Source organism: Numida meleagris, chromosome 13 (assembly GCF_002078875.1).
Source record: "Numida meleagris isolate 19003 breed g44 Domestic line chromosome 13, NumMel1.0, whole genome shotgun sequence".
In the NCBI taxonomy this organism is placed as follows: Eukaryota; Metazoa; Chordata; class Aves; order Galliformes; family Numididae; genus Numida; species Numida meleagris.
The window spans coordinates 665,816-693,483 of NC_034421.1; the positions used below are offsets into that span (position 1 = coordinate 665,816).

The 27,668-nt window shown below is 39.0% G+C and overlaps 1 long non-coding RNA gene across 16 annotated transcripts in view; it reads right to left on the reverse strand.

Annotated features, from left to right (window-relative positions):
• The window catches only part of LOC110405685, a 382,975-nt gene that overhangs the window by 296,884 nt on the left and 58,423 nt on the right, over positions 1–27,668 (reverse strand). For 15 of the 16 annotated variants that reach the window (XR_002443065.1, XR_002443056.1, XR_002443060.1 and 12 more), the window contains exon 2: positions 10,875–10,975. This is a non-coding gene — a long non-coding RNA (uncharacterized LOC110405685). Of the gene's footprint in view, positions 1–10,874; positions 10,976–14,169; positions 14,258–27,668 lie in introns of those variants that run through there. The other variant, XR_002443054.1, reaches the window with a different exon arrangement.

A 27,668-nucleotide genomic window follows, 5' to 3' on the forward strand; every position in this document is an offset into this window, starting at 1 on the left:
TGCAACGCACTCCATTCTGGGACCCGTGCTGTAAGGCCAACAAACTCCATGGTGTGTTTGTGCCGGGCGTTTTTGCTTCCACAATAAATTACACTGCATCTCTATGGAATTCTGCAACATGTTGCATACAAGCCATACATGAGTATGATTGAAGGAAATTGTAAGAATTAGTGAGTGGGTAAAATCAAATTATTTACAGATCTCACACTGACTTAAGTTCTACAACATCTTATACTCTCAATAGTAAATTTTTGTGAAGTTCAGAAACTAGTGCAGCTTATAAATAGAAATTCAGAAAATTCTTCTGAAAAGACTTCTAAAAATAGCTTATAACTTTGCGTACTCAAACTCAATCACTTGCAGCAACTACTTTCCAGAAGCTTTCGGATTTGAACTTAAGTGATAGGAAGTTCATCATCTGAACTCATCCCAGTATTTTCCTCCATAAGAAGGAAGAAAAACAGGAATAGTCAGTTCATCTAAAATATTTTTGTATTTCAATTAAGGGCAATGCATGTACAAATATTTTTTTTCTCCTCGAGCTTCATAAAGATGCAAAATGTATCCAAAACAAGCTTCAGAGAAAACAAGCATATATGACAACAGACTGTCAAAGGTAGAACAGAGCCTAGCTGAAGTAATAAAGCTCCAACCTGCTTTGAAGTGTCCAAAGCTTGTTTAGGGAGTGAAAACAATTTATAGGATGCCAGTACAGCTTAAGAATAAAAAATTCCATTTTTTTTTTATAGTAAGTCTATGGCATATTTGGGTGCTTGGCTCTGCCTTGTAGCTGTCAAGCACACGCACGTTTATGAAAGCTGATGTCAGAACACAGCAGAGGCTCTCATCCTTGAAATACTTTTGCCTTATTCTGCCATGAACCGCAAGTCTCATTATCGTTACTGATGATCCAATACAATTTCTGACCAAAAATAAAAAGCAGCATCTCCTGTCTTCATCTAGAAGTATGACATTTAAAATTTAAAATTAACAGTCACTAAGCCCGTCTGACTGACTTTCATCAACATCATCAGGACTTGTTGCAGAGTTTTGATCTAGGTAATGGGGAGATAACAGGACAGAAAAGGAAGAAGCAGATGGCACTATTTATACGCCCCATACATGAAGTGCTGCACAAACGTAACGTTTGAAAGTCGCTCTGTTGCTCTACCCAAAAAGCTGAGATGCAATTAAGTTACACCAAGTCAAATCAGCATGAACAACCAACAGAAGAACATACTCCAAATGAAACGTGATTCAGCCACATGCTAAGCCACACCAAAACATGTTTATATCAATAACCCCCGTATTTCTTCCTGTGGGAGGCATTATGGGGCTCACACAGGTTATCTGTCTCAGTTCCAAAAGCAGATCTAAGTCAAGCCTGTCCTTCTCATTTCCCCCTTTCCTGCTAACATGACATATGAGAGCTGCTCCAGAAGTAATGCCTCCTACTTTATTATGTTGGCCCATGATATCAGAGGTGGATTTTGGTGGCTTAAAAATTCAAGTAGTAGAATGTGCAAAACAGAGGTCTGTTGATAGTCCCAGCACTGCAGGATGGACAGCAGGAGAAGATGCACTGTCTGCACAGAATCTCCTGAAGTTTTCAACTCTAGCAAGTATAATAATATGAGTTTATTTGAAAATTAACAAATTTCTATTAATTGATAACTGATAATATCACTTAATTATTAAACTTATTATTTCAGAGCAAATATGTACTCCTCAAAATGGGCACAAAAATAGCAAATAAAAAGTCAATTTTATCAGAGTGATTTGTTTGAAGATTTAGTGTAAGTATTACTTCGTCTTTTTAATTAATACTCAAGTGCATGGAACAGATTACTCTGATATGAATATACTTAGAATACTTCATTACATTTAGAAGTTGTATTTTTGAATTTATTTTTAATGTGCTGACAGAAAAATATTCAGTCTTTGCAGAATTCTTCATTACTTCCTTTTCAAGGACAATCTAAAATGTTCATTTCTATCCTCATTCCAAGTTTTTTGACTTTCTGAAACAACAGCTCTACAGAAAAATGAAAAATGCAAAGTTCATAGACGCTTCTGATGTTTGTGACGCTCAGCTGTGAAAAAGGCAATTATTTTTTATGGAAAAAATATACAATGAATAGATAAAATATTCTGACATACACTTCAGAGACAAGTAGAGATTCAGTAATATAAAGGAAGTAGCAATAAAAGATTTAATTTGTCAGATGAAGTAAAAATAGCTGTGTCAAGACTTAAAAAAAGAAGCACTAAAAAAATCTGACTACTTTTGACATACAACTTAATTACTCTCAGAGTTGGGTGCTGTGGTTTTTTTTAATATCTAAATATGGTAACAGAGATCTATTTTTAAAGATCAATCCCAACATCTTCCTGACAGCCCCAGAGCTGTTACTTGCAAAATCATGACGCTTTGTCTTCTCTCGCAAGATACAAGAAAAACCCAATTGAAGATCATCCAACTTTTCCCTTACTTAAGCATCTTCATCACAGAAGATACAAATACCTTTGATCCATAGCACAGACAACATGGTCACACTGCTTTTTGTGCTTTTTCTTCTTCTACAACATTGATATCAGGTACTTTTAACACGTTTTCCCAAATAGCAATATCTAGAAGTACAAAATACATATGCAAACAAAATGTGTGAGTTTACACATACGTCTTTTCATATCATTTTTCAAACAAAAGGGTAAGTTAAGTTCTACTGGGCATGCATAAACACCTTGAAAGAAGCTACAAAGCCAAAATAAAATATTTCCTCTAAGATTTAATACTATATTGAAAACGGTTCCAGAAGAATATTCTGAAAATTACTAACAATTTATGGTCCCTATCCTGGTTTCAACTGAGAAATAATTGATTTTTTCTTCACAGTGTCTTATATGATGCTGGACAGGGACAGAACAAGGACAGCTGACTAGTCCAAAAGGATATTTTGTACCATATGACATCAAGTAACAACAACAAAAAACCTTTTAAAACTGTGGGGAGTTGGCTGGGGAGGGGCAGCTGCTGCCGCCTGGGGACAGGTTGGACATCAGTCAGCAGGTGGTGAGCAACTGCTTTTTGCATCACCCGTTTTGTATTAATAAATATGTACACACACACACAAGTCTCTCTGAAAGTAATGCTTCCTATTTGTTTCCATGGAATCAACAACAGATACAAAGAGCACAACACCACTATTTGATAGGGCATAATCTTAGCTACAAAACGCTATTTTTCAACGTAGCCACCACCATGAGCTACGCATCTTTGCCAGCAATGAACAAGAGCCTGCATGCAGTGCTCATACAAATCTGCACCAGCAGAGAGGACCGCTGCCACTGCTGAAACTCACCACCCCCCTCACTGCGCTGACACCCGCTGTTCAGTCTCCGTAAACATTCAGCAAGCATTAATGAATGTCAACGGGGCCATTTTTTCCACATGCAGGAATTCAGTTCCACCCCTTTGCTCCATCCACATTCTGTCAGAGTGCCCCTCTGCTGCCATCTGTCACACGGCACCAACATGTCACAGAATGGTGGTGGGAAGCTTCAGCCTCTGCTGCCATCCCACCAGCATCCACCTCTGAGGTCATGGGCTGACATCGTAAATCAGAGGCATTACTTTTGGAGCAATCCTCATACTATTACTGCTGTTATTACTATTATTTTCCTTTTCTCTTCTTTTTCTGTCATAGTAATTAATTTTTATCTCAACTCACAAGTTCTATTTTGTTGAGTTTTTTTCCCCCCAATTTTCTTCCCACCCCATGGGCAAGGGGGAATGAGCAAGCAACCTGGTGCTCAGCTCCTGCCAGGTTACACCATAACAGACCTAGACCAAGCTCTCCAACTCTTGAAAACAGTGTCCTAAGCTCTAACTGTGAACTCATTCTACTATAAGGAATGCAAGAATTGAAGAAATAAAGTGTGTATGTTCTGCTGCTGTTCTACACTATTCATGTTGGTCTGAGTGTGCTGCAAAGTGGTGTGAGCAGTCCATCCTGCAATGAAAGAAGGCTCAAAGAAGGCAAGCAAGGACAACACGCTCAGAAGGCTCATAGGCGGAGGGCTGAAGCTAGGGAAAGCCATGATGAATTCCAGTGAATAAAGTTCTGTGTTAAATTCTATAAGTTCTACGGCAGGACAGAAGTAGAATCAGTACTAACGCTCTTCAGTGTTAGTGTGAATGCTACTTAAGTTGCGCATTTCTCCTTAAAAAAAGGATGCTCCTTAAATCCCCAGGGTAGCTTGCACAAGCACATGAAGCTCACGCTGAATACAAAGTTCCACCATCAGATGAGTTTCACAATTTGGCAAAAGACTTTGAATATTCTACCGAGCATTTAAGAGGCTGCAGAAACATTACTTTTTATAATTCTTATGCAAACATTTTATCAGTAACAGACAGGGCAGCGATGCCATTACCAAGTGCATAATGTGTTATTGTGAAGGAATGCATGCTTCCAAAAAAACAGAAAATAACTGAGGCTCAGCATTCCTCAGGCTGATATCTTAATCATATAAGAATCAAAACTGATTATGTCCCAATAACAGCGCTCGAAATATTAGCACTACCTGTAAATACAGCTCAGCATTTAGTCCCTTCATCCCATGGCTCAAAATGTCCAAAATGTATTTGGAAATATTCAGTGAACGTAAAAGGAATTATTTTTATCTGATCTGCACATTTATCTGAAACGTTAGAGGATGCAGGTAGGCAAAAGTTTTTAGAGTTTACTGTTTGTCTCCAAAACTCAGAGAAATCAGAAGGCAGCAACAGTGACAAACAGGGAAGCTTAGCCCTTCATCCGTCACATCTCTGCATCCCTTTTGACTGTTGGGTCTCTACAGCAGCATGTGCCCATGAGCCTGTTTCCACTGGGGTATTCATACATACCCAATCCAGGAAAGCAGAGAAATAACCTCATTCCCAGCACCCTCGTCACTGTCATAGCAGCACAAAAAAATCAAGTTCAAACATGACTCCAGGAAATAAAAGAGCACTCTAATGCAATTCAGAGTGTCACAAAGGCTCTCCCCTGGGCTCTCGTTTTTCTTTTCACTGATACTGATTAATATATTTTTAACTTACCATGTTTCACAGAACTGTACATCACGATAACAAGTGAGTAATTTAACTAAGGTATTCTGCCAGGTGAAAACCGTGAGCATGGTTTTGAATCTTACTTTATTATTGTTTATTCTACCACTGTGTTAGATTCACTTGATGACAAGCTTGTCAGCATGGAGACCCTTTGATTGTACAGATGCACCACAAATCTTACAGCAAGGTCCTGTGGTGACATGGCAACCTCTGCAATGTTTCTGATCAGCAAAAAAAATCCAGTGTCCCCAGTGAAATGTGAACAAACTCAGCCTCGAAAATTAAGTTTCCTACCATAGGTATTTCCCAGGAAGTGGCTTACCTGGGTCTGAATTTTTTCTATTTTTGGTTGGTGGTTTTTTTTCAGTCAACATCAGCAAGCAAATTCAGGGATCTTGGCAGATTCTTGCTATTTTTCCACTTTTCTATGAATGGTTTATAATTCTATTGTTTTCATCACTGAAGTCAACTTACAAGCATATTGCCTAGGTACATCACAGTGAATTAATCACAAAGCTTGCTTTTGTCAAGTAATTGATTCACCATACGCATGAGGCCATATTCCCCACATAGTGACAGGGGGACTATGACTATGCGCACTAGAATACACTGCAAACTTTGAGAAAAGAAAAACAAATCACAAGGAGAACAGCAGCTTTTCACGGGTGCTGGTGCTTTGAGCCAGCAGAGCCCAGGCCTGTCACCTTCAGGATGCTGAAGAGGCTCAGTCTCGTGACTTTTTGCAGGTTTTTCAGTGCCCTCTGTTGTTACGTTACAGCCATAAGGGGAGGGACGGAGTGACCAGGTTTGCTCCAGAAAACAGCACTTAAAAGATTTAGGAAATGCATGAATTTCACTAGCTCACTGCTACTCACTATTGCAGCACATGTCACTCACTCCTCGCTGAAGGAACTTTATTCTCCCTTCACCAAGACGACCAGATGACAATATATTTGCAGTGAAATATTTCAGAAGTGGAAAACAAACATTTACAAGCAATTTTCTCACAAAGAACATGAATCAAACTATTTGGGAATTGTTTCTCTTTGTTGGAACAGAATAATTTTTCTGCCTGAACCCTGCAACTGTAGCTTTCACCATGACAAATATCATTACACAATAAATGTTTGGGTGACTTCCAGAATCCATTCATTCCCTTGCCTCCATCACCACTTAACACCTTAAGAAAATGCATTGCTTTAGCTGCCTGAGACATCTGAACTAAGATCTACATCATACTGTTACTCTGGACAATTAATTGAAATACCAAAAACACTGTACAAACACCAGGAAGCAGACTTCTTTCCTACCCTGCTCAAAAAATAGAATGCATGTATGTTTTCAAAGTGTACTGAGTAAATTACACCTACAATTTAAAAGAAATGAGGTTTAGCACTGAAAAATTACATGCCCCATGCACTCTTGAGGATGTACAGCACAAAATTATCATTAAAAATGAGTCAGAATCCTGCATTTAGAGTCCCTCTGAAGAACATGTGCAACTCCTCTTCACTGAAACATCACTGGCTTTGGTGAAATCATCTACTTGAGCAGACATTTTGGCTCTCAGCTTTGTGTTCTCATCTTGCTTTTGCAGAATCAGTCAAATGGTGAGCATAATCTGAGTACTTTTCACAAATACAATCCTAAGAACATGAGGATTTACAAGTTGCAGGTTGAGGACTCCACAGTCTCTTACTTTAAAAAACTCTTTTAAAAGTAAAAGTTCAATCCTATGTAAACAAAGTCATTACATTGTAATGTTGGACTCTGGTATTAGATACACTACAAGAAATAAAGGCAACTAAAACAACTAAGAAAATAAGGGTAGGGTAGAGAGAAAAAAGGAAGGATAAGCTAAAAAGCTACAGCCACTATAGATGCCTACCTATTCCAAAGAGACCAAACTGTTATAATAAGATTTACTAGAGCCACGATTTACACGAGCTTCATACCCAGTATAAATACACCATCCACTATATAACAATACAAACGAACACATGTATTCATGCCATGTGTAATGATACAAAATGAGTCAAAAATCTCTAATGACACTTCTGGTCACGGACAATCCCTCTCACACGCAGGGTGTGCCGCCTCCACATCTCAGCAGCAGGTTGGGTCTTACCCAGCCACCCCCAAGTATCCTGCTTCGCTGTCTCTCCTCAAAAGAGGAAGTGTCAGTCACACTGCAGAACAGAAGGAGATACCACATCAAAAGAAGTCAGAGATAAACAGCTTTTCTTGGTCTCCCGGTTCAGGCAAGCTAATATACAAGATATGTTTCCAGCCAAGCTCTTTATTTAATGCAAGTAATTCCATGTTGCTTTATAAACAATAGTTGTCAGTTTCACAGCTGTAGAAAATTAAATTGATCCCATCTCTTAGTGAGCAGTACACATGATTTATGTTGTAATATAAAGATTAAGTCTCTTTCTTATTTAATTAGAATTTGTCTTGTAAAGCGATTGATAAACCTGTCAGCTTACTGCTGTTGATTACACACTTGAAGGACTGGCTGGATAACTTTAACATAATGCTATTAATTATATTTTCAAGAATTTGCAGTGATTCAGTCTGAAATTATGCTAGAGATTCTTAGGAAAGGACTGGCCTTTTTCTACCCTAACAGTAGGTTAAAGGAAGGAAGAATACTTTTTTCCCCAAAATGGAAAGTAAAAGAACACACACCTCCTTCTTGAGAGCACGTTAGAATACAATAGAGCCCCTTCTAACTGAAGCACTCCTAGGGCGTTCCTTGCAAGCCCGTCTTATAACTGATTTATTGAAGCTAAGTGTCATGTTTTCTTACTCTGAGCATTTACTTCAAAACTTTAAAATCACTTTTTCAGCTCAGTCCTAGATACTACCTATCCAAATGTTGAACTTGGTGAAACATAGCACTTTGACATCTTTATGTAGCACACATGTTTACGTCATATTTTCCTGAATTTATTTTTCTTTAATAATTATTTAAAAAACAGTAATACAAACCAAAATTTAATTTGAACACTGCCTGTACAAAATCACTATTAAATCTTTCTTGAGGCTCTCAGTCTAAGTATTCTTTTGAATGGCCTCTCACCCCAAGATTCAACTATTGATACTGTTTCAGAACAAAGCATGATACCACTTGACCTGTCTGGCAACTGCTTGTGCGAACTGTCCATTAGTGGCAGTATCCAATGCATTGGGGTAACATCATTCTTGGAAAATATTCCACACAGACTGTTCGGGAGCTACCCTGCTAGCCCCTTGCTACTTCAAGAATCAGAAGAATTCATTACAAATTTGAAGAACGAAGCTGTTGGTCTCTCCATCAGTATGGCACAAAAAGAAAAGCTCCTCTTGAAGGTACAAGCACTTCACACTGATGTAAGTGGACCTCCCAGTATCGCTCAAATAGGATAGAACCAAACTTCGTTTAAGGGACAGTCACTGGTATTTCTTTTCATATCTGTGTGTTCTGGGCAAAGGTGGTGCAGTGGTTACTCATCACCACCACCACAATCACTGAAAATAAATATTGTGTCTAAATATAAATCTTTCTTCACAAACATCCTGACAAAAACTAACACACTGAAGTTGCACTAATCTTATGCACAATTTACTGTCAATGCTTTATTCCAGCCCATTCATTAATACATGATTTTCAACTACATCCATCCATTTGTGAAAGTAACTATTTCCTTCCCTGTTGTCTGATGCAGCTGGGTAGCCATTTCCAAAAGGGACCAGAAACAAACTACTATTTTTCCTTTAGGAAGTATCCTGAGATGCTGAGGTATGGCACATTGTATTTTGAAGGACTGAAAACAACTCAGGATTCTGGTAACTTATTAAGTTATCTTCAAGGCACACAACTCAGTGCCCCCTGTAGCCCTCAGCTGTGTTGTTCACTCTTGCCCAGACTCACTTCATGACATGAATTATCCATAATTTCAATTCATAAGTATAATGGCAATTTCCATATCAGTAATGAAACATTGTGATTCAGCAGTGACAGCCAAGAGACTTTTACATCTATGGCCTACTTCTGCGACACAATTTTCTTGCAAGATTGAACAGGCCTATTTCCTACTTAAAAAATAGGAAGAAGAAAAATATAAGTACCAAACCTAATTAGTTGTCCCATTCTACATATAAAGTCCTTCACTCCATATGCTACTGTCTGCAATTTTGCTCTCCTTCAGATGAGCCTTCAGGGTTTGTCTCCCCATTAACTACATGAGATACACCCAGCTTTTTTGTTTGTTTGTTTTTTTTGCTGAGCTTAGGATATCCTTTACAACTGAGCTCTCTTTAGCCAGCCTAGAATCAGATTAGGTTTGTAATTTGCAGGAGTTTCAGCATGTATTTCTTTATTGCACAACTTCCTAGCCACATATTGCAGTTAATGCTCCATGTAAGTCTATTCCCTGGGATTTCAACTTGGCAGGCTTAAAAAAACATAATCTTGTGCTATACTGAGAGGAGAGAGGGAAAAATCGGCATTTCACATCCGAAGTTCAATTACAAATTTTTGTATTGGATTCTGTCAGCTGCTGAGAAACAGAACAATTCTTTCAAAAAGTACTTCCAAATCTTGATCATAGCAGTTACAACACTGTCACTAAAAAAGATACACTTCTGTTGATACTGTAATGCATTCGTATTCATTTACACTAAATCATATTTGTTCAATTTTTAAAACTTCTATGGATTACTAAAGAGTATTTTGATGACTTTGTTGCTAGAAGTAAAAAAGTAAATGAGCCCAAAGCAAAGGACGCTGTAAAAGCAGAAACTGCATCTCTACATAAATTAAAAGAGGGTGAAAGAAATGAAAAAGTACGCATTGCTGCAACTTGTGAATCACTATAAATCTTGAATCTCCCAAGCATATTCACTAAATCACGATCTTCACTGAAGAGAAGTACCAAAAGCTGCTGCTGTTTATGCTTGCTAAAACATTTGCCAGACAGTATAACCCACCCCAGCCAGGGCTTCCCTGGAAATTTCAAGAGCACAGATATCCCACACCAACCACATCTACAATATCTTCTCCGCACTTGTGCATTTCCGAAGAAACTTTGGCCAAGATACATAGTATGTCATTATTCACCTTCACGCTAACAAATATCTTATATTTTTGATCTCGCTACTCTGTCCAGAGGATCTTTCCATAATCACTCCCATATGTAAGATTCATTCTTTGAAATACAGAAAATGGACACCAAGACAATTTAAAATGAACTCCTATTAAGCAGATTCCTCATTAAAACATCAGCGGGAGTTTTTTTCTCCCCCCTTTCCCAAACAATCACTTGTTCTTTCATTGCTGTTAAAAGCATTATTACAGAGCATAGGAAGAGGAGGGTTTTTTTATTATTATTGTAGATCTTCCACTTCATTTAAAACAAACATACAGAAAATGAGACTAAACAGTGAACTCTAAGTACTTTGATTACCCTTCTGAAGTCAGGGAGTGGCAAAAGGATCCCTGGTAAACAAATGGGACAAAAGTCGTTTTTCTGGTCAACTGTCATCACGGAATGGAAGCTTTACCAACTTAGCAGACATAACGTGGTTAGGTAGGACAATGTCTCCTGCTCACTGCATGACTGAAACTGTCTTCAGTAGAGCTACTTTTGCTTTACACAGAAATGTAAACAGGAGCGTCTGTTGATCTTACCTCACATTCCCCTGTGTAGTCTACTTCTTGTTAACTGTGGGCAAATATTAATCACCTCTCACAGACTTCAGTCAAATGACTTACCCTGCAACAACTGCTTCCAAGTTTTTCTTCATATTCTTCCCAGCATATACATCTCCCCAAGCTTCTGCTGCACTACACTTGGAATCACTGTCAGGATAGTCCTGGAACAAAGACAGGTGAAATTAAGTTGTGATAGGGGGATTTGAACTGTCCTATACCTAGTTCAGGCATTCCCTCATTCCCACATAGGAATACTGCATAGACGAGCAGGCTTTGGATGGCTGAATCTACTTAAATCACAAGCCTGCTGGAAAAAGCAAGCATGGCTCCCAGCCATCACCACCCTCCTCTGCTCCACGACCCTCCTCAACTTGTAGCTACAACCCTACCCAATCTACCCTTCCATGACACATCCTACACTTCCCTTCAAGAATTTCTCTTCACACGCAGCTATTCTGGGACCCTGTTCTTAACTGCCAAAAGTATACAGAAAGTTTATTTTATTATGTCAATCGAATATAACCTAATTTACACCGAGATCTAAATCATTCACAGAGCTGGAGGGGTTGGAAGGGACCTCTGGAGATCATTTACTCCAACCTCCTGTGCTAAAGCAGGCTTCCTACAGTAGGTTGCACAGGAAAGTGTCCAGGTGGGTTTTGAAAACCTCCAGAGAAGGAGACTCCACAACCTCTCTGGGCAGCCTGTTCCAGTGCTCTGTCACTCCCAAAATAAAGAAGTGCTTTCCCACGTTCATGAGGAACTTCTCATGTTCCAGTTTGTGCCTGTCTCCCCTTGTCCTGACAGGTGCCAAGAGCTTGGCCTCATCCATTTGTCTGCCACTCTACTCTTCTCCAGGCTGAAGAGTCCAGGTCTCTCAGCCTTTCCTCACACAAGAGGAAAGGCTGAGACAGAGCTCCTTTCCAGTAGGTCAGCCCCTGGAGCGACAAGACTATGTAAACATGAGCTAACCTCCTGTTTAGGAAATTCATCTTCTTTCTACTACTTTTTTTTTATGGAGCTAGTGCAAAATGCATGAATTACAGATTTTTGCCCCACAGCCACTCTATAGAGAGAATAACAGGCATTTTTAGCATCACATACAAAGAGTGAGGCACAGAAGACAAATGTTCCCTATATGAAACATTCTGCAGCTGTAGCCATTTAAACAAAAATTTGTAGAAGTACATATGTGATGCATAAGACTTTCAGAGTTCTACTTCTCAAAATGACAGGAAGATACATAAGAAAGATTACTCAAAGCATTCTCCCTCCAAACTGGAAAGAACAGACATAAAAGATGTCAGTTAATGATCCTCTCTGTATTACCTACACAAGATAAGGCTGACATCAGCTGACACTGAGGGATTGTACTTCACTTCAGAAGGAACTGTACATGTACTTGCTCAGCTTTGATTTGTTGCTATGGAGGATACTCTGCACAGTCATACAAAGATTTAAAGTCAAGGTCTGGAACTGGAGAGTGAGCAACCACATCACTAGCGCCTGCTTCCCCGAGAGCAGGAGTGCTGTAAAGGCACGGGTTCTGCCACTGCTAGAAGTGAGCTACTCACGTTTATCCCCCCCGCCCTCTAAACTGACATGGAACATTTAGTACAAAATATATTGTTGTTCTCTCTCCACTACTCCAGTTCCTCTTAGTAGTTCTAGTAAATCAAATTCATCAATTACAATAGTCATATTAGAGTCACTGATGAATATACAAGTAGTATCCATCATTTTTCCAATACATTTGGCACATTGTTATAAATAGAAAGATTTTAGTCTTAAAGTCAGTGGTTACTAATACATAGATAGCAATGTGAAATCTGAAAAATTATGTGAAGTTTCAAATCTAAATAAAGAGAGGATCTATATTATCGGGGGACCCCAATCTCCTACCTAATACTTACCCTGTACATAATTAAGGCTACTAAAGATTTGCATAACCTTTAATGACAGCCTGCTCTCATCCATTATTTGCCTTTGATTTTCTGTCCCTTAGGATGAATAATGAAGTACTTTTTACCCTTTTTATCCCTAAAGTTCTTCTGGACAACAACCTGAACAGAAAAAGGTCAGAAAAGCAAGAATAATTTCTAAGGCTGTTCAGTAAATAAATACATAAACAGAAAGATTGATCATAGGAAAGTACAGCAAATGTTGCAGTCTTTGGTATGGTTTGACCACACAAAACACAAACCTGCCACCTTCAATCAGTTGTGAAAAACTTACTGTTAACCTGACAGCACGTCTGACAGAAAGTGAGAACATTGGCTTGCAAGTACACAAGAAAAATCGCTTTCTTGTTTAATTGTAAACAATTCCTTTTCTTTCTCAGTCTAAAACTTATTTGCTTTTAACTGATAAATACAAGTTGTTGTATGCTATTGGAACAGAAACCTGGAGGTATTGTTAGTGAGACTCTGGATGTTAAATACTCAGTTCAATTTTTCATAGGTGATTAGAATGAAAAGTAGGCGGTGTACGAACATAAAACAAAGGCAGGTGAACGGCTGCTAATTAATGATGACTAAAGTTCCTTAATGCTGAACTCATGCTAAGTTATATTCAGGACAGTAATTGATTCCTTTCAGGTTCTTCCTTGAAGGCTCTATCTATCAAATGCAACCTCTCCATGCTTCTTGACAAAGCTGCTTGTGGCATAAAGATTTTCTTTCATGTTTATTACAGGGAAGCTAATCAATTGCTTTATGAAAACTTGTGGCTAGTATTCCATCTCCAAGTTTTTAAATGAAACAAATTTGCCTATGTTAACCAGCATGACTTTTACATTATATGTACGTGACCAATACTGAAACAGGTTTTGAAATCACAACTTATTTTGCTTAAACACAAAACCAAAAATATCAAATTATTCTAGAAATTGTCTGTAAATGTAACACACTTATGCTGAAGGCATGGAGGCTATTCCAGTAGAATGATAACTGCTACAGATGATTCCAGCTATTGCTGAAGTTAAAATAGTATGTAGAGCAGTATGTAACCAGATTTATATTCTACGTACAAACTTTCAAAAACATCTTTCCTGACAGCACAACTCTGCTCTTTTCCTTTGCAAGGGAATCTTTACTACAGTTTTTTCTTGTATTTATCAGGAAAATAAACAATGTCTAACACCTACTCCCCTAACTACATTGCAAGAGTATTTTCTGTGTGTGAAAACAACCAGGCAGTACTTCAAGCTCTAAAGTCCTAAGCACTGTTATTTCTCAAACAATATATCTAGAATATACTACAATATCTGAGGCTAAGTCAATAGACTGCAACTTGAGGACTAGATTTGTTTTTTTGCATGATCCTTGGCAAGTCACTCAGCAAGAGGGTGACTGACCTGAGCAGAGAGACATGCTGATGTTGTTGTACAGCTTTGGGAAATTGAGCTGGAATGCCTGCATGAACTCCCCAGTGCCAGGGACCCAGACAGGCCCATTCAGAGCAGAAGATGATTTCACAATGCAACACGTAAGGCAACATGGATGTGCTCTGAATTGTTGTACGCTTCAGGAGGAAACATCAGCTCTGCACTCCTTTTTGACATGGTTGCTAAGACAAGATCACTCTCAGACTGAATCTATACAGACAGATTTCACCTAACCTTAAGGAGAAGCAATCTACATTTAGAATTAAGTCTTAACCATTTTTGCTAAGTCAAGAAAATATGTTTTTGCTACGTTTATCTTTTCCCCTAGCTCACTCTTCTCTGGGCAAAGAAAAGTTGTTTTGAACAGTGAAATCTGGCAGTTAACCCTTATTTTAGGGAGCAATACAGTGGGAAATTTCTATCAGTACAGAAAGAGGAAAAGTGAAAATAGATTGCCTCACATCATCATATATCTGCTTCCGCATGGAAGAACACCAGAGTTTCTTGGGTTACTCCAAAATGAGTGGTTCTAGCCAACCCAGTTGACCTAGAATGGCTCAAACTGCTGCAAACCTTTCCCTGTAATCTCCTCATACAGGAAATAAATGTATTATGGATTAGGTAACATAAACCCTGTTTCCACAGAGGCTTCCTACACTGCTTCACCTTCCATAATATGGTAACACTAAATAACATTGCTTTCTATAGTTATCAGAGGAAGACTGACAGAAGCATACACAAACAAAAAGGTTGAAAAACAATAAAGCTCAACCTTGGTGTGTTAAATATGAGCAAATGTTCCTAAAACTCAGAATTTGTGGTTATCAGGACACTAAGATTTAGATTTATCATTAGTTTGATTGCTAACTCTTTCATCCACACTGGATCCCCCAATTCAGAGTCAGTTTGGGCAAGTCTTCAAGGCCCGCCGCTCCATCCCTGGGCTGCTGCTAAATCCTCATCTATTCTGGTGCTCTCCCTAGAGCATGACAGCACAACAGCTTCTCGTGCTTTCAAAACTCCAGCCTGACCTTCTACACACAGCCACCACCAAGCAGCTGGCCCCAGATTTGACCCAGTCTTCACCTCTCTACTCATCTGACCAAAACATTGTACATATGATTGCCTTTACACTTAAAGGGTCCCATGAAGATCCACTTGAAAAGGAGCAGCCACACTACACTGCAAGAGGTTTGGCCCTGCTTTGCATCACATCCCTGCTACTTCTGACAAAAACAGCTCATCTGAGTTTGTTTTTAAAGATTTGTCTAGGTGTTACATGCAAGTTACCATGTTAGTAGCACAATGCTATCCAAGTGGACAGTAAGATATTAATACCTAAACACTGTAGCATTGGTCATCACTATGGAAAAGTGCCTTCCTTTTCTCCTCAGGTAGCATACGAAATTAAAAAAGATATGCTACATTATATTCTGTCCTGGGGTACAGAAATAGGGAGTATGTAATCGAAATGCACTAACTTTTCCTTCTTTTACTAAAGTAAACTGGAATCCTCCTGAGTGTTGAAGTTCATAGAAGGATATAGTCTTCTCCCTGTTAAAAACAAACTCCTGTAAATTTAAAAAAGATATATATTCTAGAGTAAGCTCTGCTTTATTACTTCCTGGCTTCCAGTGCAGTTACTGCTCTTGAATATCATCCTTAATACACCTTGAGGCAGAATTGAAGTCAGCCGAGTCCCCTGAGTTCTTGAGACAAACACCACTTGGGGAATGAGAATAAATAGCTCTGAGAATCTTGAATTATTGAAACACAGTTATATCTGAAACAGACTTCTTCCCAGATTCTGTTCTTCCTCTTCTGAGTTTTCTGCTGGTTGGTAAAGACCTTTCTCCCCCTTAGTCCACAAAAACAGGTCAATGCCTCTTCCTTAGCACAAGCCAACACAGAGAAAGGAGATGCCACACAAAGACAAGGAATGGCACTGGACCAGTCCCACCTCCTCCCCACAGACTGCGGGAGATGGGACAAGCTGTCACCAGCAGAATTCTCTAAGAAAGGAATTCTCTAAACTGCATTGGAACATGGAATCCTACACGTGGAGTACGCTACAGTCAGTCAGGACCATGCATTCTCAAACTATCATAGAATTCAGGACGTGCAGCAGATCGTAAGGTGACATTTTTATAAACTCCAACGCTTTGAGGAAAGAGACTGCAAGAAGTTGGTTAGGGATGTCATTGCTATCAACACAACTGGAGAGCAAGGGAAACTAGTTACGCGAAGCTTTTTTTCCTCTCTCATGCAGTTCCTCACACTACTGATTTTTACTGTGCTAAAAAGGAAGATGAGGCCTTGCCTCAAATAATACTGCAGAAAAGCATGAAAAGAAAACGGATTATAGGTCAGATCCTGAAGATGATAAGAACAGGAACAAAAGAGCAATGACATACTGTTACCATGAAAATCACAGATATTATTTTCTTCATTAATTGCTCATTACAACTCATTAAAGTAGCTGTTGCTTCAAGTTGTACCAGTGCCCCTGGAGAAAGGAGCATAAAGCAGAACTGTGATTCACTAAGTGTAAGAATAAGAAGTATTTTAACAATTTAAGTAGTAGTTCTCCGTGTTAGGCTTGGCTGAGTCCTTGGTAGGAGGGCACTTGTCAGAATTTTAAGTAACTCTTCAAAACTTTGGTCTTATCGAGCAGAACAATATAATTCTTTAAAAGAAGAATCAAAAAGCACTTAGCAAATATCAGTGATTTAGGCCTCAGCACAATTCAGAGTTAAGGAGCAGACGTGTTTCCTGAAGCGTAAATTAGTGCTCTTTTTGCTGCCCAAAACTTACCATTAATCAACCGACAAAAAGAATTGCTCCCAACTTATCTCACTGGTTTCCAAGCAAACCTGAACAATATGCAGAACCTAACTCCAGGAAAACAGAGAAGCATGATGAGCAAAGGGAGTAAGTACACCAATATCAACCGGCCCTGCTGTGACTGAGGAAGGGGGAGGGCATGGGGAATGAATCAGTGGCAATAAGTAACCAGCCTTCCAGCTGACAGACAATAAAACCAGGAAAGGGAGAAAATAAAGCAACAAAAGAAGAAACTAATTGTGTATTATAACCCAGAATTGCTTTATTGCATAATTTTCTTGTTTCAGTTAATTACCTCCAGTAACACTATCAAATATTTAAGAAAATCTTTTCTATCCTTGAATCTTGTGCAACAACAAGTTGATTCCAGAGCAATGCAATGCATGTGCAATCCCATTTTCCTTTAGGAATAATAAACCATTAATAAGCTGATCTAGATAGGTCTCAGACTGCCTGTCTGCAGTGAGTTTAGGCCTTAAACCAAAATCAAATTTCAAATAACTTTCAATCCTGAGCGTCTTAAAAACAGGGCAGCAATAATTCACTGAATTATACGGGACCACGCTCACTTTTGTCACATGGCAGGAACTAAAAGCTCACACAGCACAGACTAAATCACTCAAGTGTAGCTAATGGCCACGGACAAAGCAAGTCACCAATCCATGAAAGCCAATTACACATTTTAAGCACACCTGAGAAAAAGCTGGGAGAAAAACCCAAGTAATTTCTGACACACAAGAAAACCAACATGTTTCTTCTTATCCTTCCTCTACAGTCCTCCCTCTTTCATATTTTTCCATAAGTTTGAAAGACAAGGTTTTTGTTTGTTTTTGGATTTTTTTTCCCACTAGTTCATTTTTAAATCAGTGTAAGACCTATGTCCTTATACTGTGGCAACTACATTCATCCTGGCTTGTATCCTTGGACCTAAGGCTAAATGCAGAGATACAGAGTGAAGCAGCACAGAACACATTGCAGCCCTCTGACCACTAGAGCTTAACATTAGAAAAGTGACAAAGTAAAATCAAAAAGATTACATTAGTGTAGCCTTAAAAAAAACCTGCATCAAGTGGATCATGTTTTCTTAAGTTACCTGTGGACTACAATTCAGCAATTTGTGCACCAGGCAAGTGATAACTCATCATGTCAGTAGCTAATAACCCCAACGTGAGCACATACGTGCAGCACAGAAGGGGACTGTTTGAAACCCATGGGAACAAGCAAATAGCTAGCAGTGTACATCACGTGTACCCCAGCCCCTGCAACGTGTTGTACTTAACAAAGCAGACAGGTACTCCTTGAAGCAGTGGCAAGTACTCATACACTATTTACTAAGTTCAGAAGCTTCCCGGAAACAGTAAAAGCAGCAGTGAGGTGCTCAGCATGAAGGGCTGACCTTGGAAGCCAAGTTAGTGAACATCAGGGTAACCCTGCAATCCTGCGTTTTGCTCCTTAAATGATAACCATGGCGTATGAAAACCAGTTCATGCAAGGAGGATCCAGTTAGTTCCCTGGTAGCTCCCAGAACTAATCTGTTAATTAATTCAAGAATTGCTCAAGTATAGAGTTATCAGGAGTGAGGGGGAACGCACCCCGTGGTCCCAGCGATGGAGCTGCACAGCCTCCCGACCATTGCAGGCTATAGGACACCTTCCCTGACCTCACCCAGCTCTACCATAGCATATCCAATTCACATCTATTGACTGTAAAATGGAAACGCACCAGTGTTCAAGCAACCTTTAAGAGGTTGTTTTCTGGTTTTGGTTTTTTGAACATATCTTCCTGCATTTCCCAGTCTGTGGCAGAGCTGCTGATAGGCATCTGGCTGCTGAAGCTGCACGTTAATTGCCACAACTCTTCTGTTTAAATGGGAAAGGCCTAGAGAAGCCTGAAAGCCCAAATCCTTCTATTAGTGTTGGCAAAATCGTGGGTGCAAGCAAATCACCTTTAATAGCACCTCATCTAACTATAATTGAAGCTACAATTACTTTTTTTTAATACAGAAAATATACTTTTCAGAAAATAAATCAGTTATAAACAACAGCAGTTATACCATATTTATCTTTATATTATCTTTTGCTTTCCCTATTAAATCTAGTGAATTTCTGAGATGGACTATATAGCACAGGATTAGGGTCACATTTTGATCTGAATTTAGATCATTGGGTTCTACAAGCAGCACTAAGATTCTGGTATACTGTTACATATATCCTAAACTCTGAGCATTTATAGTTTAAATTATAAAGCTTATAGCAAGTGAATTGAAACGATACTGCAAAAGGTGGATATATCTGTACATTACGTAAGAGAGTGAGACCAGCTCAGGGAGGCAGGTGGCCCTCTACCAACATGGAATTATATATAACACCCATTACTGCCATGGAGAGAAGTACAAGTGAATCACCAATCACCAGAGAAATTTATAGCAGGAAAACACCTGCCTTCCCACCTGTTTCTTTGAGATTCTTTGTGCAATTAAAATGCAAGCTTTGTTTTAAATAGCTATACATTAAAATCCTCACTTGAGAAGTAATGATGTGTTATATAGGAAACAACTGAAAATTGAAGCAGACCCACAAGTTCCAAAATACATTTTTCTTACCCAAATTTATTTTAAATCCTGACATCGTCGAGTTATTCTGTGATTCCATGTGATTATTCAAAATGCAGGAAAGAACTTCAAGTGACCTTCACCAGAACTGTTTTTAAAAGGGTAGAATTGTGCAATTTTAGAGTATGAGAAATACTGGTAAATTTGGAACCTGCTTCACATGCAACCAAAGGAGAACACACAGGCAGCACAACACAGTCACTGCTTTTACTTCCTAATTAATCTCACCAATATCCTGAATTTTATCTTTACTTAAATCATTGACTTTTTTTAGTTGAACAGGTAAAGCTGCATTTTTTTTTTAGTACTGGGGACACGGAACAGCATGCACAAGTGGTTCCTTAAAATATGAAAAAATCTCCACTTCTACAAAAGTTCAATACTACAGATTACTTCAGGAATGAAAGATTTGCAGAATAGCAGAAATTTGTAACAATTCTGCATGCATGCATTCAATCTCTGTGTGTGAACAGCCACTACTATCTTGCAAGCATCTGAGCAGTAATGAACTTTGAAACTGCATATTTGGCACACGTAATTTACATTAGGAGATGAGCTCTTCCTGCTTGTGAATTATCTCCTCCAGATGCAGGAAGCAGAGGAGGGAAAATATCAAAGAAAAACACATGATCCCCCAGTAAATGCTGCACCCCGCACCTTAGTTTCTTTAACTGTAAACTAGATATAACATTTACTAAAGTTTGCTAAATTGCTCCATAAAGATTGCTAGTAACCAGGGATCATTCCACACAATACAGAGATAAAACTCTCTCGGGTAAAACAAAGCAGCTGTTTAATGAAGCACAGCAAGACAACATAACATAATTTTACTTTGGGAGCAAGCCTAGGGAAAAAAAAAATCTATTTTCTTCTTTTTGAGAAGAAAATAGAATCAGTCAAGGAGTTACTGGAAGTTAGGTCAAGATTCTGGCCCTAATCGTTACATTACTGCAGAAAAAGCTAGGCTTTCTATATTTGTGAGGTTGGGTTTCTTTTCCAAGTTTTAGTTTTTACCTGAAATACAGAAGTTTCAGCAAGCATTTCCCCGTACATTTGTGCTTCACTAGGCCATGGCCTGCTGGAAACTCTAGAGGAAAAATTCCTCCAAATATGGCATTTTTAGTACAATTTCGCTATTCCTGCTCTTGTGATCTGGATTCTACTAGCCTGCTTTAACAAGCTTACAGCAAAATAGCTCAAGGTTACATGGCTCCTTGCACTGCATTAGCATCAGATTCATTACCAACATGAAGGAAGTTAAATACAAGAGATGACTTGGAAATAGTTTCCAAATAAAATCCTATAAAATAATAGAGTGAACAATATTATTTTAATCACAATCTGTTAATAAAAATCCTTAAAGAACTCCCTGAAAGACTTCCAGTAAGGACATTTGTCCTAGAGCTGATCTTACCCAAAAACAGGAGCTCTCAAATTATTTGTCCAGGCAATTTACTCTCCACATACTGTATCATGTATTTCCAAGTACACACATGCCAGAGCGTCATCCATGCACTTAGAGAAAAGAAAATGCCTGCTAGGTTACCTATTCTGTCTATTAGAAGGTGTAAGATTCTACCCACAAATTAGTTTGTGTTTCTAAAAAACTGAAATTCTTGCAGTTTCACTGCCAAAGAAGATAGACTAATACGAATAATCTGAGTGACAGATGACTAGGTTAGAGACAGTGGTTTCTAATGGACAGAGCAGAGACGATCAGTGACTGACCTTACTATAGCACTTGGATTCTACGCAATAAAAAAAGAGTTCTGGAGAAGTTTTTGTGCTTACTAGCAAGGACGAGTGTTGTCTCTTCAATTATTTCATTTCAAACATTTCATTAAAACAAACATCACGGTACAAAAGCTAAGAGGGTCAAGAAGAAGAAAAACACTTAAAAAGTGGCATTGTTAAAATAATACTCAGAATGATACTGGTTTGCTCTTGAACTTTGTAGTCTTAGATCTGGTCAAAGAAACAATCTCCATTTGTCTTCTGTAAATAAGAAATTTAGCTCATCATTGCACTTCCCCAGCTTATGGATAAAACGCTAGTCCACTCTGGCTAGGTATACTTTGCCAAATAATTTCACACTACAGTACAAAGCCAGGAGGTTAAAGCAGCTAGTGAAGAATTCCATACATCTATTTATCATTATACAGTAAGTACGTGATACATAATTACAATGTATAATGTACATATAATCACTATTACTCTATTGCATTATTATTATAAAATGCTCAAATGTTTTACTTGAAATTAAATTTAGTCTCATCCTCTGGGCTGAATATCCCCATCACAAATGTGATTCAAGGCTGTCCAAGCAGCTAGCATTGGTTTGGACTCCTGCTTCTCCATTAGGCGTCGAAGAAGAGCTGCTATGCACCCGGAACAGTATTTCTTGTTTCACTTCTTTCAAAAGGAATCTAGTACAAGTACACCAGAACTGCTCTGCAAATGAAGCCAGCATGCAGTAAGCACTGGAGAAATTCCAGAAAAAAAATGATATTCCACTACTAGGAGAAAATGTTTTTATCCAACTCACATATGGAGCAGCTTTTATTACTAGCTAATCACGCTCTGATTTTCTCATATACAAAAACACTTCATATACACAAAAAGTTGTTTGCTCAAAATAAAATATCTGCCTTGTATATAAAATGTCCTGTAGTATGTCACTTCCCAATTAGGAAATCAGTACCTTGAATACTAAAACTTCACATTGCCTTTCTCATGGGGCCTGACACATCAAATATAATTAGATATTCTTATCACATGTCATTTTTCTTTCAGTAACAAATAAACTCTACACCTTTATTTCCTCTCTGCATTTCTAACTATGATCTTGTGTCAACCAATATAGACATCCCAGTCTAACTTTAAAAGAACGTAAAGGCTATTGTAAGCATCCTGTTTAAATTCAAGGTCTAAAGTAGCCCATGTGGGATTTTTCCCATCATTCTTCTTGAATGTTCACTTATCACCAAAGAAGTCTATTGCGTACACTTAAAATAATAAATGAATAATGCAGTTCAAGGCTTTCTCATGGTATTCCAGATGAGAAGAACTGAGAAACAGCAATAGCCCTAGATCTGAAGCAGCTCATCCATCTCTGGTTTTCTTTTCAAATGAGAAAAAGGAAGCACTGAGGTCCTCCAAGCCCCACCAAGGAACTTAGCCACCTAACTACCACTGAAGCTAAATAAAGGTAATTACTCGACCAAATACCTTAGCCTTGTAAATTACCATGCATAAACCTTGAGCTCCACCCCAGTGCTTCACTCAGCAGAACAGAACAATTGATCTCAAAGGTCTCGTACCCAAAGCCCTTAACAATCCTTCACCACTCAGCTACCTAATAAAAGCTTTCACTTCTCTGTTGTAGATGAGCTACCCGCAGCAGCAGGTTTGGCTTAGCTTCACGGCTCTCATAATTCAAAACACACTCAGCCTGCCTGTACACAATTTACCAGCAATATAAATAAGTGATGGCAGACAGGCTGAGCCCGGCTGAGGCTCCAGGAAAGTGACTGATGAATTGTGCCCCTCAGGTGAGGAGAGGCAGCCAATACAAATGATGCTTTCGAACCATTTGTGTGCTGCTGCTGCTTTGTAAGCTACACATTAATTCAGGAGGAGCTGTCTCACAGTGGACCGGATAGTGGTGACATAATGCAGGAAGAACGATCTCTCTGCACAGGAGGTAGCGTCACTTTCTGTCACTACAGCACTGCTTCAGGATTAAGAAAGTGAACTACAGACAGTACAGCTCAAAAAGCAAGGAAATCTAAGGCAATTCACATTCAGTAAGGCATTGCAGCTCCCAGCTCCTCTGCAGTTACCAGTGCCCCTGTGTAGCTACACAAATGTTCCCAGCCTGCGGTACATAACGCTATTGATGTCTTGCTTTGGATAAGCTACTGTCACTTCTGACTGGGGAGCAGAACCTTTTCAGTAGATGCTACTTCTGGATTTACCATCAACCTCCTCCTCTCAGTGTCCAAGAAGCAATCTTGGACAGCTGCTATTCCATCTTCTAATTTAAAGGCTGAGAAGAGTTATCACATCATGGTGTCAGCAAAACCTGATTTCCATGAACTCATCCATTCCTTCAGCAAGCACTGTATCCAGTATGTATCCAGTACGCACACCTTTGCAGAAGTCACATAGGAACTCTCCAACTCAGGGAAAAACAGAGCAAGCTGATTCTCTGCCTAGCTGGACAGGAGCAGCCATTTATATGAAGCAGATACAGTCAGAGCTGTCCACACTTCTAAACCAAACTAAATAAAAGGAATGACATGCTGAGAGAGGGAGGCAGTATCATGCTCAAGGTGTTTGTAAGACACATTCTAGCAAAATACACTACAACAGCTTGGTTTTATCTTTCACCAAAATACTCTGCTTTATGACTCAGTTTTTCCTTCCATATGGGCTGCGAGAATGGGGGCAGATCATAGAAAATACAAGAAGGAACCTCACAGGAGAAATGCATCATAATCAGGGGAAAAAAATATTTGAGCTTGGATTCTCGCCTCCATATAAACATAGTTCATTCTCAACAAGCACAGATTCAGTTGTGGAAACTGCTCTTTTATTCCTGCCAAACACTCAAACAAAAACTCACTGGGGAAATTTTTAGCTAGCGCTCTCCACACACGCACATTCTGCAAAGCATCCATCCCTGTTCACTGAAAACATTAAATGCATTTTGCACAACAGCTGTACTTGCACCTCATCCCATGTTGCTGTAACCATTTCTCTGTCCTCACAGGAAAGAGAGAGTTCACACTAATATTAAGACTATTAGCATGCAATAAAGGAACCAGAGACTCAGATTCTTTGTTACAATAAAATTGTTCAGTAAAGATGTAGTGACTGAGGTTTTTTTTCCCTGATGATGAAACAGAGCAAAAATAAAGAAACACACTAGGGTGAATACAACAGGATGCATCTCATGAAGAACAGCATGCAGCACAACCAGCAGGCAGTATTAGCAGGAACGATGACCAGGTGACAAGGCAACCAACCTCACATCATAGAATCCCAGAGTGGCTTGGGTTGGAAGGCACCCCAAGGATCATCAAGCTCCAACCCCCTGCCACACGCAGGGCCGCCAACCTCCACATCTAATACTTGACCAGGCTGCCCAGGGCCCCATCCAACCTGGCCTTGAACACCTCCAGGGACAGGGCATCCACAGCCTCTGGGCAGCCTGTTCCAGCACCTCACCACTCTCAGTAAAGAACTTCCCCCATATGGCAAGCTCAGATAGAGAATAAACTCCTGAAACATCTGAACATTGAAAATAGTTGTGAAGAGAAACTCATCACTGTGTGTTCTGTATAAGGAAGCGTTTGTATTGAAGAACGGGAAATGTGATCAAACCTCAGTCAGAACCAAGCTACATCCTGCACCTCAGAGACAGAACTGTTTTCTCAGAGCAAAAAAAAAAGTAAAAGTTTAAACAAACAAAAAAACCAGCACTGCACACCACTGAGTGTTGAGTGTAACACATACATTAATCTTGATATCTCCTTTAAGACACATTTATTCTGTGCTTTTTCTTTGGCTAACTCACTCTAAACTCAGTATTTATTTATTGAAATTAAAAAGCTGGATGCAATTTTGATATTAATAAGTTTGAAGTGGACATAATCATATGTAAAGAGTTAAAATCCTGGGACTGCATGATACAAAGGACAGAGGGAATTTGTTTGATGTGACAGCTTTCTGTTATTGTTTTGGGATTAGAAACAACCTACACAAACTAATTGCACCACAATGGTTAAGGTTGTGTCAGCACTTTTCTTCGTAAACCTCTTTTCCAGAGGACTTATTACTAAATAAAAACTTTTTCAAGGAACAAAACTTGGCATGAAAGACTGCATTTATCTTTAGAGACTCTAAAGAAGAAATTCAGCTTGGTTTAATAGAAGGGCAGAAAAAAAGATTGCTAGTTTGGGATGTATAACTTTCCACTGTTGATTTTACCAGCACCATGTTTATTCTCAATTAATAAAATGTAGAAAAATATATTTCCCTGATGCAGTTTTATTTCAGCTTAGGTGGAAAAATTTTATGCATGTCATCTTTCCTGAGTAAAACTTTTTATATGATGATTATGAATATGATGATTATGAATATTAAAATCTGCTGTCATAACCAGGTCCTGATCATACTCTGTGGTTACAAGGAACATCAAATCATCTTCAAATTTCCTAACACGTTTGAAAAAATAAATAAATCCCTTGTGGTACATGTTAATTTCCTCAGCTGCCCTAACTACAGAGATCCACCCTAATTAGAAGTTCCTAAAGAAGCGCTGTAAGGCAACAAGAAGCGGCACAAAGAGAAAGTTCACGAAACAGAGCGGGAAGCATGGTAAGGCCCTGGCACTAACTGCAGAGCCCAGCAGATGTGCTATAACCTAAAGCAGGGGCCTGGCTCCAGGTGGCAGGAATTCTATTTTAATAAAAGGCAGCTCTTTCTAAAGACAAGTGTCATGTCTAGATCACCGAAGCCATTTTCTCTACTATGCAGCACATCAGGACCAACTTGCACAATGATTTCCAAAAGCTAATGCTACTTGGAAGTCAAGAGCCCACGGACTTGAGAACCAATAACCTTTAAATGGGCAGGACAGGGGGTTAAGCACACAGAGGCTCTTCTGAAAATTATCAGCTGGGCTATAGGAGATCCAAGCACCCCTAAATTTCAGTCTCGTGACCCATCTAATGGAACACAGACAGAAGTAGGTTTACAATCCTGAGAACAGTTTTGGTGAAGACTCTGCACATCCCTTTCTCCTTGAACAAAATCCCTCCGTGAAAGATTTTTTCTTATATAATTAGGTCAAGCTCAGTCCTTCTCAACTTTTTCTTCCCTACCTCTTTATTCCATTGCTGTAAGAACACATTTGAGACTTAAGAATAAATACTATAGAGGAACTACTGAACCACTATCCCTACCTGAGTAATGTTTCACGTGGAAAAGATTTTACAGGGGCAGACAGTGCCTGTGCTCCTGAGCAAACAACTGGAGCCTTGCCACACCACACAGGAGATTAATGTTCTTTATGAAGTGGAAAAAGACTCAGATGAGGCAGACACAGTGCTATTGAAAGAAGCCTGCATTATTTTTGCTTCAGGATGTCACGTCAAAAGCCATAAACCCCTTCCACCTCAAAAGGCATTCAACCTTCACAATTAGGACATGCGTGCAAGACTTTGTTCAAATGAAACTTCTCACACTGCCTCTCTACAGCCTTGCTGGCCTGCCTTGTAGGTCTCCTTCCCACTTCATAGCCTTTTGCTGTACAGCATCTGCTACCCACGCTGGATGAAGTTTAGTCTGGTGAGAGTCTGCTCAGACCAGCTTGGCTCAGCTTCTCAGAAACAGCTTGTTGTATTGTAGCCACGCACATTTTACAAGGTGTGTGTGTGTGCGCACACGCTTCATTATTTACAGCTTAAAATAAAAAAATAAAACTATTCAAGTCAAGCACTGGAATGCAATTCAATCCCATCTCTGCTGTCAAAAAAATCTTTTCGCTATGTAACTGACCAGCACTACCAAATTATTTTCGCATAGCAAAAACAAACACTTTCTACTGGAGAGAATAAAACAACAAATGATTATAATTTGAGATTTTCTTCTAATCTTCAATAACTATAGTGATTCAACCCCATATTAAACAAGCATTTCTTCTGCAGCATATTCCATTGCAGTAGAGAATCCTATAATCAGAAGAAAGTCATTAAAAATGCAGATTAATTTTCAAATTGTTATAGTTCTGGTCCACCAACATGCTGAGACACCTGGTGGATGCTGGAATGTGAGTCCTTAGTCCTCATACAGGAATCCTATTTTGAGCCATCAACACTGGGACCTCATTGTACAAATACTATTAAGAAATACAGCAAGAATTTGTGTGCCCTGATATCTCATTTTTAAAACAGGAGGAAAAACAATTAAACTCAGAACTGATGTTTGAAATACAAGTCGTACACAC